Source organism: Eschrichtius robustus, chromosome 1, assembly GCF_028021215.1.
Source record: "Eschrichtius robustus isolate mEscRob2 chromosome 1, mEscRob2.pri, whole genome shotgun sequence".
NCBI lineage: Eukaryota > Metazoa > Chordata > Mammalia > Artiodactyla > Eschrichtiidae > Eschrichtius > Eschrichtius robustus.
Window position 1 is genome coordinate 42,832,268 of NC_090824.1, and position 14,597 is coordinate 42,846,864.

The following is a 14,597-nucleotide window of genomic DNA, read 5'->3' on the forward strand; positions in this document are numbered from 1 at the left end:
CTTAGGCTGCTTTTTGAAAGGAGTGAGCAGTGGTTTTGCAGGGACGGAAAACACCTTAGGTAAAAATAAAAGGACCTCCCCGATAGGATTTTGTTCAGGGCAGCCATTGATCTCGTTCCATTAGCACGATCTTGTGTTCTGTTAAAGAAAACAAAACCACATTTGAAATGGTGGAAATAGAGTATTGATTGGCAAGTTGTTTTAAAGAATGAAATAATTAAGAAAATGTAAAATATCGACGGTGATCCACGTTGACTAAACTTATTCTTTAAGAGGACATCTTAACTAAGGCTGCAGCGATTTTTCATTCGTAACAGTGATTTTTTCAGAATTGTTAAGAAAATGAAATGCATGTTAGTATTTCTGCTGAGTGACCTAGTCACACTGATCTGAATAGCTGCTTAAAATTATCCTCATAATAGTTATGTTTTGAACCCTATTGCTGTATTGGTGGGGCTGCAGACTAGAAAATGATCGAGTGATTTAATGATTTGTTGGGGTTTTTTTTGGCAGTTGGTCTGAAGAAAACAGGACAGTTAAGTGACAAACATCCGGAAGTATTACTGAGGTGAGTTCTAATGTCTGTAAAAATCTTTAGAATTGGGGAGACCAGTAAGTAGAGCCATAAATAGCAAGATGGAAGAATGGTAATTGAAAGGTCTTTGGTCAAGGGTTCAAATGAGTCTGTAATTAGCTTCCTGATATGATACTTTAGAATGAAGTCTCAAAATTAGGACATACTTACGAATTTGTTTGCCCATTCATGCTGGTCCCATTTCTAGATTTTTAAGTACTTAATGTTTTTATCAAGGAATAATATGGACATGTTCATGATTTTTTTCTCAATATTTAAAAATGTGGGATGTAGAAAAGATATTTCAGTAAGAGTTTAGAAGTTAAGCGATTTGTTTCTTCTTAAGGAAATTATAGGACATGTGATACTACTTAACTTCCCGGGGCTGGGGGGTGGGTAATCACCTATAATTCCACTACCCGACTTAAAACTGTTATTATCTGATCCAAATAATGTATGTCAGTGGGCATTTGGAAATTACCAAAAAGCCAAAAGAAGAAAACAAAATCTCTTGTATCACCACCACCAAAAGGTGATTGCAGTTTGTACTGTACCTATACGTTATTCAGAGGGGTTTCTCTTTCGCTGGTTTTGTTTTACAAAATAGAGATCATTCTAGTCATGCTCATTTTGTCACTCAGGTTTTTTTCCTTTTTGGAAAATATTGGGAACATGCTGCACGTTTTTCATGGCTGCATAGTGTCCTGTAGGATAGATGTACCGTATTTTATGTAACCAGATCTCTTAATTTTTATAATGGCAGTAATATGTCTGAATATCCTTGTGCATGGTTTACAAAAGATTTTCTCTGAGAACTGACATCTATGCCTAAAATTTCTAGGCATCTTGATATTCCCTCACATGCCTGATTATTTCTCTAGAATAAATTTCTAGAAGTAGAAATACAAGGCCAAAGAGATTATACCATTGTTCATCAGAAAGCTTTTGCTCTTACTTTTTTTGTTATCCTTTTTCCTTTTATTACTCTCCTCCCCCCTCCACCCCCATTTTTAAAATTTAATTTAGCTTTATTTTTGAGCTTTTTCTCCTGGGTCTCTGTTTATTCAGGTAAAATTATCAGTCTTTCAAGTCACACATATAGTAAAATAAACTTGAGAATTTTTTTGGACCTTAAGAGTAATTTCTTAAAATTATTTTTTGATCTAGAATAGTTAGGCGTTTGTACAGTGAAACATTTTGCTATGCAGAAGTGACACTTAGAGGATACTAAAAACAAATTGTTTTTATGGTAGAGTTAGTTGAGTTTAACTATTGTTTCCTTGTAGCCTGGCTTAAAGTTTTCCATCTCTATGTGCATTCTCAAGGTGCTTTTGTACTCTCCTAGGACCCTTTACATGCCTCTCTTCATCACATTTACTTTGCATTTGTTTGGCTCTTCCCCAGTTTGAGACTTTACTCCCAGAGGGTAGCAATTGCTGTTTTACTCACTCGTATGTTTCCTTACCTGATACATGGTATGTGCTCTGTCACTGTTTCTTATGAATCCTTATGTACTTTTGTATACAAAATATGTGAAATAAGCTAACTTATGTTTTCTTTAACAGCAGTTCTCTTCTGAAAATTCATGATATTCCACAAATGCTGTCTTAACTTTGAAATTTTTTTTAGTGTTCCAAATAACTTGATTTAATACTGAGTTGATTTCTTTCTTTTTTTTTTTTTTTTTGAAGGGAGCAAAGTTTTTTTTTTTTTATTTTGGCTGCATTGGGTCTTCGTTGCTCCATGCAGGCTTTCTCTAGTTGTGGCGAGCAGGGGCCACTCTTCATTGCAGTGTGTGCGCTTCTCATTGCGGTGGCTTCTCTTGTTGTGGAGCATGGGCTCTAGGCTCAAGGGCTTCAGTAGTTGTAGCACGAGGGCTCCAGAGCTCAGGCTCAGTAGTTGTGGAACACGGGCTCAGTTGCTCCACAGCATGTGGGATCCTCCCAGACCAGGGATTGAACCCGTGTCCCCTGCCTTGGCAGGCAGACTCTTCAACAACTGCTCCACCAGGGAAGTCCCAATGCTGACTTGATTTCTAATTGCTATTATAATGTGGGTTTAGAGAACTCATTGAGAATAGTTATTCTTGACTTTTTTCCTCAATTCTTTTTTTTTTTTTTTTAAAGATTTTATGATACCTTAATGGAAGGCAACTATAGATGAATATTAATTGAACACTCATTAAATCATCTCTTAGGAATAAATGAATGAAAATGAATTTTGATAAAATTGATTTTCCTATTTTAACGAGCCCAAACTAGTAGAAAAATGTTTCTACAAAATCAAAATTGTCAAATTTTTACTAATGTTTTTATGAAAAAAAGCTATTTTGAAAGCAGAATGTTTTATTTATTTGGTCAAGGATTCAAATGAGGGCATGAAATTAGCTTCCCGTCATGGTATCTTAGACTGAAATCTCAAAATTAGAACATCCCTATGAATTTTTTTTACCCATTCATATGGTTCCCACTTCTGGATTTTTAATCACAGAACACCGTGAACATTTTCATGATTTTTTTTTTCTTTAACCCATGGTAAAATACTTGACATATAAAGATCTCATCAGAAAAGTGTTTAGAAGTGAAGCAGAACAGTCTGTTCTGAGTGCAGGCTATATAACATACTCAAAACTTTAAAAAGTCTTTGTCTTCTAGAGGAAGCCTCGCTTTGTGGAAATATGAAGGAAAGTGTTCCAGTTTTTAAATGACTTGGATCTGCTCTCTGTTGAAATTGTATTTCTGGTATGCAATTTTACTTAACTATTCTGTAGTAATCGAGATTGGCCGTGTTGCCATTACATGTATATCTCTTTTAAAAAATGATAGAATTTGTTCCACTGTACAGTTATTTCTGTAAATGTCTGTGTATGTTGAAAAGCAAAACAGATTGTTGTGTTGAATGTAGCTGCTTTCCTGATGGTTTTGTTTTTTGGAAAGTGACTAAATTTGCTTATTTGCAACCAAAGCAACCTTTGTAATCTCTGTATGGTCTTTTGCCCTCGTAGATGTCACTGCTTATTTTATGGCCACATGGAGTCATAGATAACTGGTTTTCCTTCATACATAATGCAAACAAGAGCGTAATTTTAGGATTTGGTAGGTCACCTAGTGGTATTCCTACTAGGATCTGTCCTCAGAAGCTTACTGTCAATAAAAAGAAAACCATAATTAAACATGTGGATATTAATATAGTTATTTCAAAAGATTCCATCAGTTTAGATTGGTTTAACTTTTTAAAGATTTAAATCATGGCACACGAGAAAAACAGATTTGTCAAAGTTCAGTGTACAGTTGGATCTAATTGTTTTTAAAAACAAATTGTTTTATAATACAGAACAAAAAGAAATTTATTTAGCCATCATTGAAGGCTTTTCAAGGTTAATGATATGTAATATGTAAAATTAGAAGAAGGGAAGTCATTCTAAGTGGATGTAGGTTGTGAGCAAGGATGCAGTTATTTGGGTTGGCCAAAAAGTTTGTTCGGTTAGTGAATACATTATTCAATAAAATTCTTGGCGAAAATGAAAAATGTGTCTTTTATTGTTACTTAAAACTGAAGGAACTTCTTGGCCAACCCAATATATAAGAAAAGCTATGTTTGGGACAGTAAGTAAACCAGTTTGGAGAGGATGACTGATTAAAGATTACATTGGGAAAGTTGTGTGAAGCCAGCTTGTCAAGGTTTCTAGAATTAGCTGCACATCAGAATTATGTAGAGTGCTTGTCTTTTATAGGTTTGGGAGCTTCCAGAGGGCCTTGAAAGCTGGGATATGAGCAGAAAATGAAGGTTATTTTTTGTTTTGTTTTCAGATTTTACAAATCAAAATGGAATTAAACAAACAAAAACTTACTTCTAATCCCACCCTAACATTGGATTTTTAAAATTTTCTTTTTCCTTAGAGAAATTTTTATTTTTCTTTGTTACTTAACGTTGTAATAGGCATTCAATGTGACTGCATGGTCTCCACAGTAATTTTTTATATATATATAAATTTATTTATTTACATTTTTGGCTGCATTCGGTCTTCATTGCTGTGCGCAGGCTCTCTAGTTGCGGCGAGCAGGGGCTACTCTTTGTTGCGGTGCACGGGCTTCTCATTGCGGTGGCTTTTCTTGTTGCGGAGCACGGGCTCTAGGTACGCGGGCTCAGTAGTTGTGGCTCGCGGGCTCTAGAGCACAGGCTCAGTAGTTGTGGCACACGGGCTTAGTTGCTCCACGGCATGTGGGATCTTCCCAGCCCAGAGCTCGAACCCATGTCCCCTTCATTGACAGGTGGATTCTTAACCACTGTGCCACCAGGGAAGTCTTCCACAGTAATTTTAATGTCTGAAAATATTCCATCAAACTGTGTTATCTCTGACTTTATTTTCCTATTGCTTGACCATTTAGGTTTCTAGTTCTTAAATACTGTGCTGTAATTATCATCTATGTACATACAGTATTTTCTGTTTTTTTGCACTGTTCTTTTAGGATTGATTTAAAAGGTCATTGTATGAACATTTTTATGACTCTTTGAAATGTTGCCATGTTGTTTTCCAAAAGAGTTATGATTTACACTACCTTCCCTGTGAGTTTAGTTACCAACATTGGGTAGCCTGTAATTATAATTTTTGCCAAGTTACTAGGTACAAAATATGTTGAGCTCTCTTTTTCTTTGTAATATTTTTGTTAACTTGTGAAGTGGAACCTCTTTCCATAATTTAAGTTACTGATTCTTAGTAGTAGACAAGTTGTCTATTCAAGACTTTTGTCCATTTATATATTAGAGTTTTGATATTCCTTAATTTTTTGAGCTTATTATATAATATTTAGTAGTAATTTGCTGCAGATATTTTTCCATAAAGACTTCCCTTTTGATTTTCATTATTTTTGTTGAGGGTTTTTGAATAGACAAAATGTATTCCTGGAAGATTACTTGGAAACAGTGTCCAGTATGACTGAAGAAGTGACAGGAATTGGAGGTGGGGAGACAATTAAGATACTCTTGCAGTGGTGTCAGCATGAGGTGAAACTAGAGTGAGTAAGGCCTGGAGGGAGGGGAAGGAAGGATAGGTGAGCAAGAGACTGTGAGAAAAAAAGAGTTGATAGCATTTGATTTCTAATTGATTATAGATGTAAAGAAGAAAGAAAACTCAGGATTTTAAAAAATGGGAAATAGATCGTGCCATTAATCAACTTGGAAAGTCAGGAGAGGCTACTGGTTGGTAAGGAAAGTGAAATCAGTTTTAAACATGCTAGTTAGAGCTTGAAATGTCCGGTAAGCATCTGTTCTTACTTTTGTGAAAATGCCTATAAGGTCCCTAACTGGGTTAAGGCATATGCTGGACTGTATACTGTTTTCTGTATTCCGACTTTTGTGGCTGCGTGGCGTGGCATGTGGGATCTTAGTTCCCCGACCAGAGATCGAACCCAGGCCCTTGGCAGTGAAAGCGTGGAGTACTAACCACTGGACTGCCAGGGAATTCCTTGCATTCTGACTTTTAATTCCATTCTTCCATTAGACTTTTTGGTGCTTCTTTAGGGCTTTCTTATTTCTGATTTTAACTTGAAAAGTTAAAGTGGATTATTAAGTAAAATAAATGCAGGAAAACCAGATGATTCCTGAACTAAGTTAAAGAAAGTTTAGTTTTTCATTCTTTTTTTTCTTCCAGTTTTATTGAGATATTAACATATAGTAGTGTATAAGTTTGTGTACAGCATAGTGATTTGACATACATCATGAAATGATGACCACAGTTTAGTGAATATCCAGGGAATTACTCAGGGATAGCAAAGAAGATACTTCAGCTTTAGAATGTGTGGGTGTGGCCAGGCTTTTTGTGGGGATGGGTGGTTTAGGGCAGATTTAATCTCTGCCTCATCTGTAAAATAGGGATAGTAATAGAACTGACCTGGTTAGGGTTAGTATTAGATGAATTAATATATGTAAAGTGCTTAGAATGATTCCAGATATTATGTGGTGGTGTTAGTATGTGTCGTGCTGTTTCATAATATCTGTCATTCAAGAGAGTTTTAAGGAAATGTTATATTTATATACAGAAATAAAGCATCTAGACTCTTTGCCTCTCCCTTCCTGAAGGTCATATCGACCTCTCTCCAAACTAATTTCATACATCTTCTCTTCGGGTATTATTTGCTGCAGTCACACTAAAACTATCATGGCTCCACCGCACAAGCTCTGTATTTTCCCAGTTCTTTGTTTTTATTCATACTTTTCCCACCATCTGGATTGTTGCCCTATTGCCACATATTCAAAAGCTGCTTTTTAAGTGATGCTTTCCTTGATACCTCTGCAACTATAGGTAATCTGTCCGTATGAATTTCATATATTTCCTTTTATGTGATTTCTACCACTTTCTGTATTGCATTTTAGCTTTTTGTCCACTAATATGTCCTTCACTAAGTTATGACATCTTACAGAGAACTGTACCTTATTCACTTTTGTAGGTTTAGAACCTGTCACAGGCCTTGGCACTTACTACGCACTCATTTGTAGAGTGACAGTTTATAAAAGGTATAGCAAGCTAAAAGGTGACATTTAATGGACAAATGCATGCCAGTAAAAATGTGCTTTGTCAGTTTTTGTACAAGAGGAACGTCTTGCCTGATGAGTTGCTTAAAATGAGATCGCTTGAGGTTTAGGAATTGGGTCAGATTCCAGAATGTGTAGTGGGGTAGGTCACTCTGGGGACTATCCACAGGTCAGGAATTTTCATTAGAATGATTTCCTATTGTTTTATAAAGGCTAGTATGTCTAATTAACCACCAGAGGGATTGTTTTTCTGACAGCTGATTTTTCACAGATCTGCCCGCGCACCAATCTTCTCATCCTCAGTGGTCCAAATTTGTGAAAAGTTGGGCCAGTGCTAAGGGTACATCTGCCAATAACAGAATCTACAAACCACCTGGCTCGATTGGTTATTGAACCCATAATCTCACTCTGTACATTTTTCTTTTCACAATACCGTAATGCCTCTAGGCATGAAAATAGGAGTAGGCTGAAAATAGGAACTGGGTGAGACATTTCATGAGGACACTTACTTGATCTTTAGTTACTGTAAGATTGACGGGGTCTATGCCTCTAGATTTAGAGGAAATGGAAATGTTGGGAAATGGGGAGATAAGTTAAAAAATCAGGCTCATAGTAGGCATTTTTAGAGCTAAAGCAGCAATTATGTACTCTTAGCTCGAAAATTCTCAGACTTTTTACAATAGTTCAATGGGATGTTGGTTTGAGTAAGTATCCTACTGTAGAAACACTGGATTTGAAGACCAGGTGTTCTGTGTTCTGATCATAAGCCTGTTCTCATTGGTTGGGATACATTACTCTACATGAGTGTTTGCTTTTAAAGTATAAGGGACATGGGGCTAGGTATTTACAGCTCTTAATACTTAACGGTTCTAATCCAGCACCATATTTTTCTAATAAGAATTCCTAAGCATATTTCTAATATTTATGTATCCCTGAAAGGTTAAATGATACTTAACCTCTGAAAATCAGAAGTATCAGACACTGACTTGATAATTTTAGCACTTACGGAAGTTGCTGCTATTATCAAATTGACAGAAGCTTTAATGTCCTTACCTACCTCACTGTTTTATATAACAAGTGTTCTAGTAAAACAGATATTTGAAATAATAGCTAAGCAAGGTCATTGATTAATTTCTTTATAGTGAAGTTTCTATTCTGTGTATGTGTGTATACTGCTCATACACACAACAAATGAAAGTACGGTGCCCTCCAGTATTTTCTCCTGTAGTTCACTTTTTAAAAAAATCTGTTGTGACCCACAAATTGATTTTATGACTTACTGTGGGTCTGAACCTGCTTTTGAGGGGTAGGAAAATGGACTAGATAACAATGCTTTACATTTGTTTGGTAGTTTTTAACATTTACTGGGCACTTTGATATACTGCTGTACCCTTAAGTGTGATAGCTTAAAAGTGAAGATACAAACTAACTGTTACCTGAAAATGCTTCTAGTTGTTTCAACAACAGTAGAATTGGGGCTGGGGGTGGCAGCTGGAAGGAGTCATGGGGAAGGGATTCTTTTTTCCTTAGTATGTTTGCTAGTGTGTTATTGACTCTGCTAATCCTAACAGCCCATTTAAGGGTGTATATTTATATTTGTATTTATTTGTAGTTAGGATACTGTATTTATACTCAGATCCTTTGGCAAGCATAGACCAAAGATTTTCCCCAAGTAGGTTCTCTCAAATGAAACCAGAAATCTTTGTTTTGTTTTGCTTTGAATCTTTGTGTTTCTTAGTTTTTATATACAGTCACAAAACTCTTTTCAGTGTTTGTATAATTTTGGTGGCTTACATCTTGGTCAGACAGGGTAGGGAGAGGGATTCTTATATGAAGTACCATAACAAAAAGAAAAGCCATCTTCCTGTTTCTTACTCCTCTATGTATCATGTGATACTATCTTTTTAAGGCCTTTAAATTGCCAAGGGAAGCTTGGTAACCAAGGCAAGTTTTTGCTGTTTTCTTCTCAAGTTTGTAGTTCTGCATTTTATTACACAGTCATGAAGAACTTAGTCTGTTACCAGTAAATACTTAAGCTGCAAGACTTGCTCCTCTATCCTGCCAAGTACTTCCTGTTTTGTCAGATTTCCATTTAGGGAAAAGAATGGATTTAGAGTAGACAAGCTTGAGTTTCATGTTTAAAGCATCTCTTCTGAAATTCTTTTTGGAAGCTGTCCAAATACCTAGATTGGGGGATGGGGGTGGCACGTCATGTCTACACATGAAGTCATCTGTCAGAAAGTTTCATTTGGCTTCATATCATGAAAGCCAGGGTTGCCGACAAGGAAGAAAAACTTAGTTGTCAGAAATAATTACTAATGTATGACTTGCCAACATTGGTGGCTTGCCTTTTAGACTTTCCATGTCAAACGTGTTTCAGTTTGTGAATGAATCATTGTATTGCCTCTGAAGGAAGTGTTATCTGTGTTTACTTCTAGTAGACCTTTCCTCTAGAAATACATAAGAACTGCATTCAGCCACATTTACTCCGTTTTCAGTAGGGCCAGGTGAAAGGTCAAATGGTGATTAGAATAGAAATGGGCTACCTTGTGAATATTGAATATCTTTGGGGGAAAGTTTGCAGTAAAATGATGTTAACTCTTTTGTTAGTAAAATAGTGAGTAAATACAACATTTATCTAAACAATGAATTATCTGTCACGTATTTTTATCCTATGAAATGAACTTCGAATTAGGTGTTAGTAGAACGTGTCAGTAGAAGATACTTTCAGTGTAAACCTGAATCCCTTCATATTGCTGGTAAGGGAATCTTGTGTTAAGGTTCTTTTGCAGTGGCAGAACCGAGCCCTTAACATAAAATTTTCTTTGGCCACATTGACCTGGCCTGTCTTAAGTCAGAGCTATTTTTCTCTCTTGACCTGTCAGTAAAATATAAAAGATGCTTTTTAATCTCTGAATTCATATGCATTTTCTTCTTTATCAGCTCCCTGGCTCTTTGTCCACCCTCATGTTGGAAATGGTGAGAGAACTGATGCTGAATCATAAGGTATTAGAAACCATCTATTATAAAGTTTCTACCAGATACTTCTCTTTTTATCATCTAGTTATGTGCTCCGATTTCTGAGACATGTATTTCTTTGAAAATCCAATGGAAAAAAAACGTTTTCCCAAGTACCCATCATGCCCTACAGCTTCATCCTCCATTTTGCTATATATCAGAAATCTCTTCTCTTGAAACCCTTCAATAAACATTCTGTTGCCATATTCTCCTTTTAATAAGCTGTGTCCAAATCAGTGATTCTCAAATTTTAGTGTATTCATAAGCATTACATCGGGTGTTTGTTCAAAATATAGATTCCTGGGCGTCACTTCACATCTGGTGAATTAAAATCCATGGAGAATTCTTATGCGGGTGGTCTCTGAACAAGATGGAGAAACAGTTATCTACTTAACGTGCACGCCCATCTAAATTCTGTTCTTTATATTCTTATATGGATTAGTCTTTTTACTTTGTTTCAATTATTGACATCTCAGATTTTTTCCTATTAATTATTGTCATCCTTAGTTTTTCATCCAGTTCACTGAATTGGAGAGCTTATGCACCAGATATCCAGGAAACTGTCCAAAATTCCTTATTTGTCAGGATTTATCTCCTCCCCTGCTCCCCCCTTCTCAGAGTACACATTTGTAGGTCAGTATATACATACAGGCTATGTATACATAATAATACATGAACATGTATTTCTTTTTTTTAAATGGATAAGAAATATAGTATTTTTTTAAATTTTATTATTTATATCGGTTGTGCCAGGTCTTAGTTGCAGCCGGCAGGCCCCTTAGTTGCAGCATGCGAACTCTTAGTTGCAGCATGCATGTGGGATCTAGTTCCCTGACCAGGGATCAAACCCACGTCCCCTGCATTGAAAGGCAGATTCTTAACCACTGTGCCACCAGGGAAGTCCCCATGTATTTCTAATATACTTTCCTAGTGATTTTTAAATGTGTCTGTTTTTCCCACTGGGGAAAGAATTGCATATTATTTAACTTTTTTTTTTAATCTTTCCTGGCAGTATGATCCATTTTAGACATCTAAATTTTTGCATTGAATCTTTACTATCACTTGGTTGCTGCTGACTCCTAAACCAGTCGGTCTACTAAAGGTAGGTTATCATCTTTATATGTCAAATTCTCCCATATTATATCAGTCTTGAAGCCTATTGGCTTTTCCTAAAAAAATTTAAAAGTTTTAATAAATCCCATATGGATCATATAGTTCAACTTATTTAAATGACTTTTTCCTAAAATTCCACTTCATGGTTCCACATAGTAAAAATCAAATCAAATTCCAAATCATGGGACTTCCCCGGTGGTCCAGTGATTAAGACTTTGCCTTCCAATGAAGGGGGTGCAGGTTCAATCCCTGGTCAGGGAGCTAAGATCCCACATGCCTCAGGGCCAGAAAAGCAAAACATAAAACAGAAGCAGTATTGTAACAAGTTCAATAAAGACTTTAAAAATGGTCCACATCAAAAAGCTCTTTAAAAAAAAAAAAAAAAAAAAAATTCCAAATCATACACTTCAAACAGACTCAAGGTGTGTGAGGACCCTTGCTCTTCAACATCTTTATAATTACACCAGCATTTATTCTTTTAAGGAATTGTTATTTATTGGCTGGAAGGATATACATAATATGGTGATTACCTCTTGCAGGGTTAGGATGGTTAAAGAAGGAACATTAGTTTTATTTGTAATGTGAATTTTCTGAGTCTTTTGCCCATTTTTAAATATTGGGTTGTTGAATTTGGGAGTTCTTTATACATTCTGGACAAATATCCTTTGTCAAATATGTGATTTGCAAGTATTTTGTCTAGAGTTTTTTTTTTCATTCTCTTAAAGGAGAGCAGAAGCTTTTAATTTTGGTGAAATTCACTGTCAGTTTTTTTCACTTATGTATCATGCTTTTGATGTAGTATCTGAGAGCTCTTTTTTAAACCAGGGTCACAAAGGTTTTCTGTTTTCATCCAGAAGTTTTGGACTTTGAGGTACATTTTGACTTACCACTTTTGAGTTAATTTTTGTATATGGTACAAGGTATGGTTTGGTGTTTGGTGTTGGTTTCTCTTTTTGTATACACACGTCCAGTTGTTCAAGCACCATTTGTGGAAAAACACTATCTTTGTGCATTGATTGGCCTTTTCACCTTTGTCAATTAACCATATATTTCTATTTCTAGACTCTATTCTTTTCCATTAATAGTATTACATTAATTTTATAGTAAGTCTTGAAATCAGATGGCATAGGCCTTGTAACTGTTTCTTTTGAAATTGTTTTGGCTATTCTAATTTCTTTTCCCAAATAAGTTTTAGAAATAGCTTGTTGATTTCTTTCCACAAACACACCCCTCCCCCCCCAAAAATAAAACCTCTTGCAAATTTGATTGGGTTTTACATTGAATCTATAAATCAGTTTAAGGAGAACTGACAACAATACCGAGTCTTCTGATCAGTTTGTTTATTTAGTTCATTTTCTCACCAACATTTTATAATTTTCAACACAAAATCTTATACAAATTTAAATTTATATCTAAGTATTCCTGTTTTTGATGTCATTTTAAGTGGTATATAATCCTCATTTTATAGACCAGGGAATAAGTAACTTGCCCAAGGTGACACAATTATTAAGTGACAAAGCCAGTATGAAACCTACGTTAGCTTATAAACACCACTATCCTGGTTTTAATTATGATGCTGGTTTTCTTATTCTGAAATTGTGGTTACAATGGTGACAGAGAGGAAGCCCTAACTTTTTTTAACAAGAAAAATCTCGTTATCATGATGGTATAAAAGAATTGATTCCCCCCAAGTTTATATATTTCCTGAGCTTAGGTTTTCCAGATCTGTTCAAATCATAAACCACGCTTGTCTTAATTTAGAAGCCTCTGGATCAATACAGTAGTGAACCAGTGTTTTTAAATATATTGAATATCTCACCCTGTAGTTAACTAGTATGAGTTATTTTAGTTTTAAAAATACATACCTTTAGCATTTGATTACATACTGTGTGCTCACCAGTAGAGATAAAGATGATTTCTTGAACAACTCCCAAGGGAGGGTGGGGGAGGAGGAATACATTTATATTATTATAGTAAATTTTACTATAGTAAACACTGTAATAGATATGTACACATGGTCAATGGTGGAACAAAAGCTTCTACTTGGTTGGGGTTAAGAGTAGGCTGCACTCTTATTTCATATTTCGGAGTTCCTTTAAAAAAAAAAGTTTGAAAACTATGAAGTGGGAAACATGTAAAGGGCTTTGAGAGGGAGAAATCTGTCAATCATTTCAGAAGGCTTGCTTTTGCAGGTGGTGGGAGTCCTTCAGAAAGACCAGTTAAGAGATAGCCTAGGCATGGTAAATACAATATGGATGTGGTAGAGCGCAGGAAAGTAAAAGGTTCAACCTGGGTTTCATTTCCAAGGTGAGGAACAGCATTAGAATTGTTTTAAATTAAGACTTCATTTTTTTCATTTGTGGATTTCTTCTGATTTCTTAGTAGCATTTTGATGGATTTTTTTTAATGAGAAATATTAATTTGTAATCTTAATTTGCTTTTCAAATCTTAATTTGAAGAGTATTTTAATGTTTCAATCAGTTAAACATATTGAGGACCTACAACTTTATTTTTCTCATTTATTTTTCAGGTTCCTTTGAGAATGACAGAAATGAAAGCAAATGGATAGTCTTATCAGATAAGTCCTTTTTTATCTGAATGTATTCGGTTTTTTCCATAAGATGGCTTTAGTAGCACTTAGTTGTCTTTAACTTCATTCGAAACAATTTTGTTAGATTGTATTGTGACAGCTGTCATATCAGCGTGCATTTTAAAAAAAAACATCAAAATTGGTGAATTTTTGTGTAGCCATTTTACTATTGAAGATGGAAGGAAAAAAAGCAACAACATATTATGCTTTATTATTTCAAGAAAGGTAAAAACACAACTGAAAGGCAAAAAAAGATTTGTGCAGTGTATGGAAAAGGTGGTGTGACTGAACGTGTCAAAAGTGGTTTGCAGAGTTTTGTGGTAGAGATTTCTGGCTGGGCGATGCTCCATGGTCGGGGAGACCAGTTCAAGTTGATAGCAGTCAAATCGAGACATAAATTTCAAAACAGTCAACATTATACCACGCAGGAGATAAGCCGACACACTCAGAATCTCCAAATCAGGTGTTGAAAATCATTTGCACCAGCTTGGTTATGTTAATCGCTTTGCTGTTTGGGTTCCACGTAAGTTAAGCGAAAGAAACCTTCTTGACCATATCTCCGCATGGCGATTCTCTACTTAAACATAACGAAAACATTCCGTTTTTAAAAACAAATTGTGACGGGCAATGAAAATTGGATACTGTACAATAATGTGGAACAGATGTTACAGAAGAACCCGAACGAACATTTTTGGCCAACCCAATATTATTTGTAATGTCTAAACCAAAATTCTATTCTTTAAAACGTTTGTAATTTTTTTTCCTAGGTAC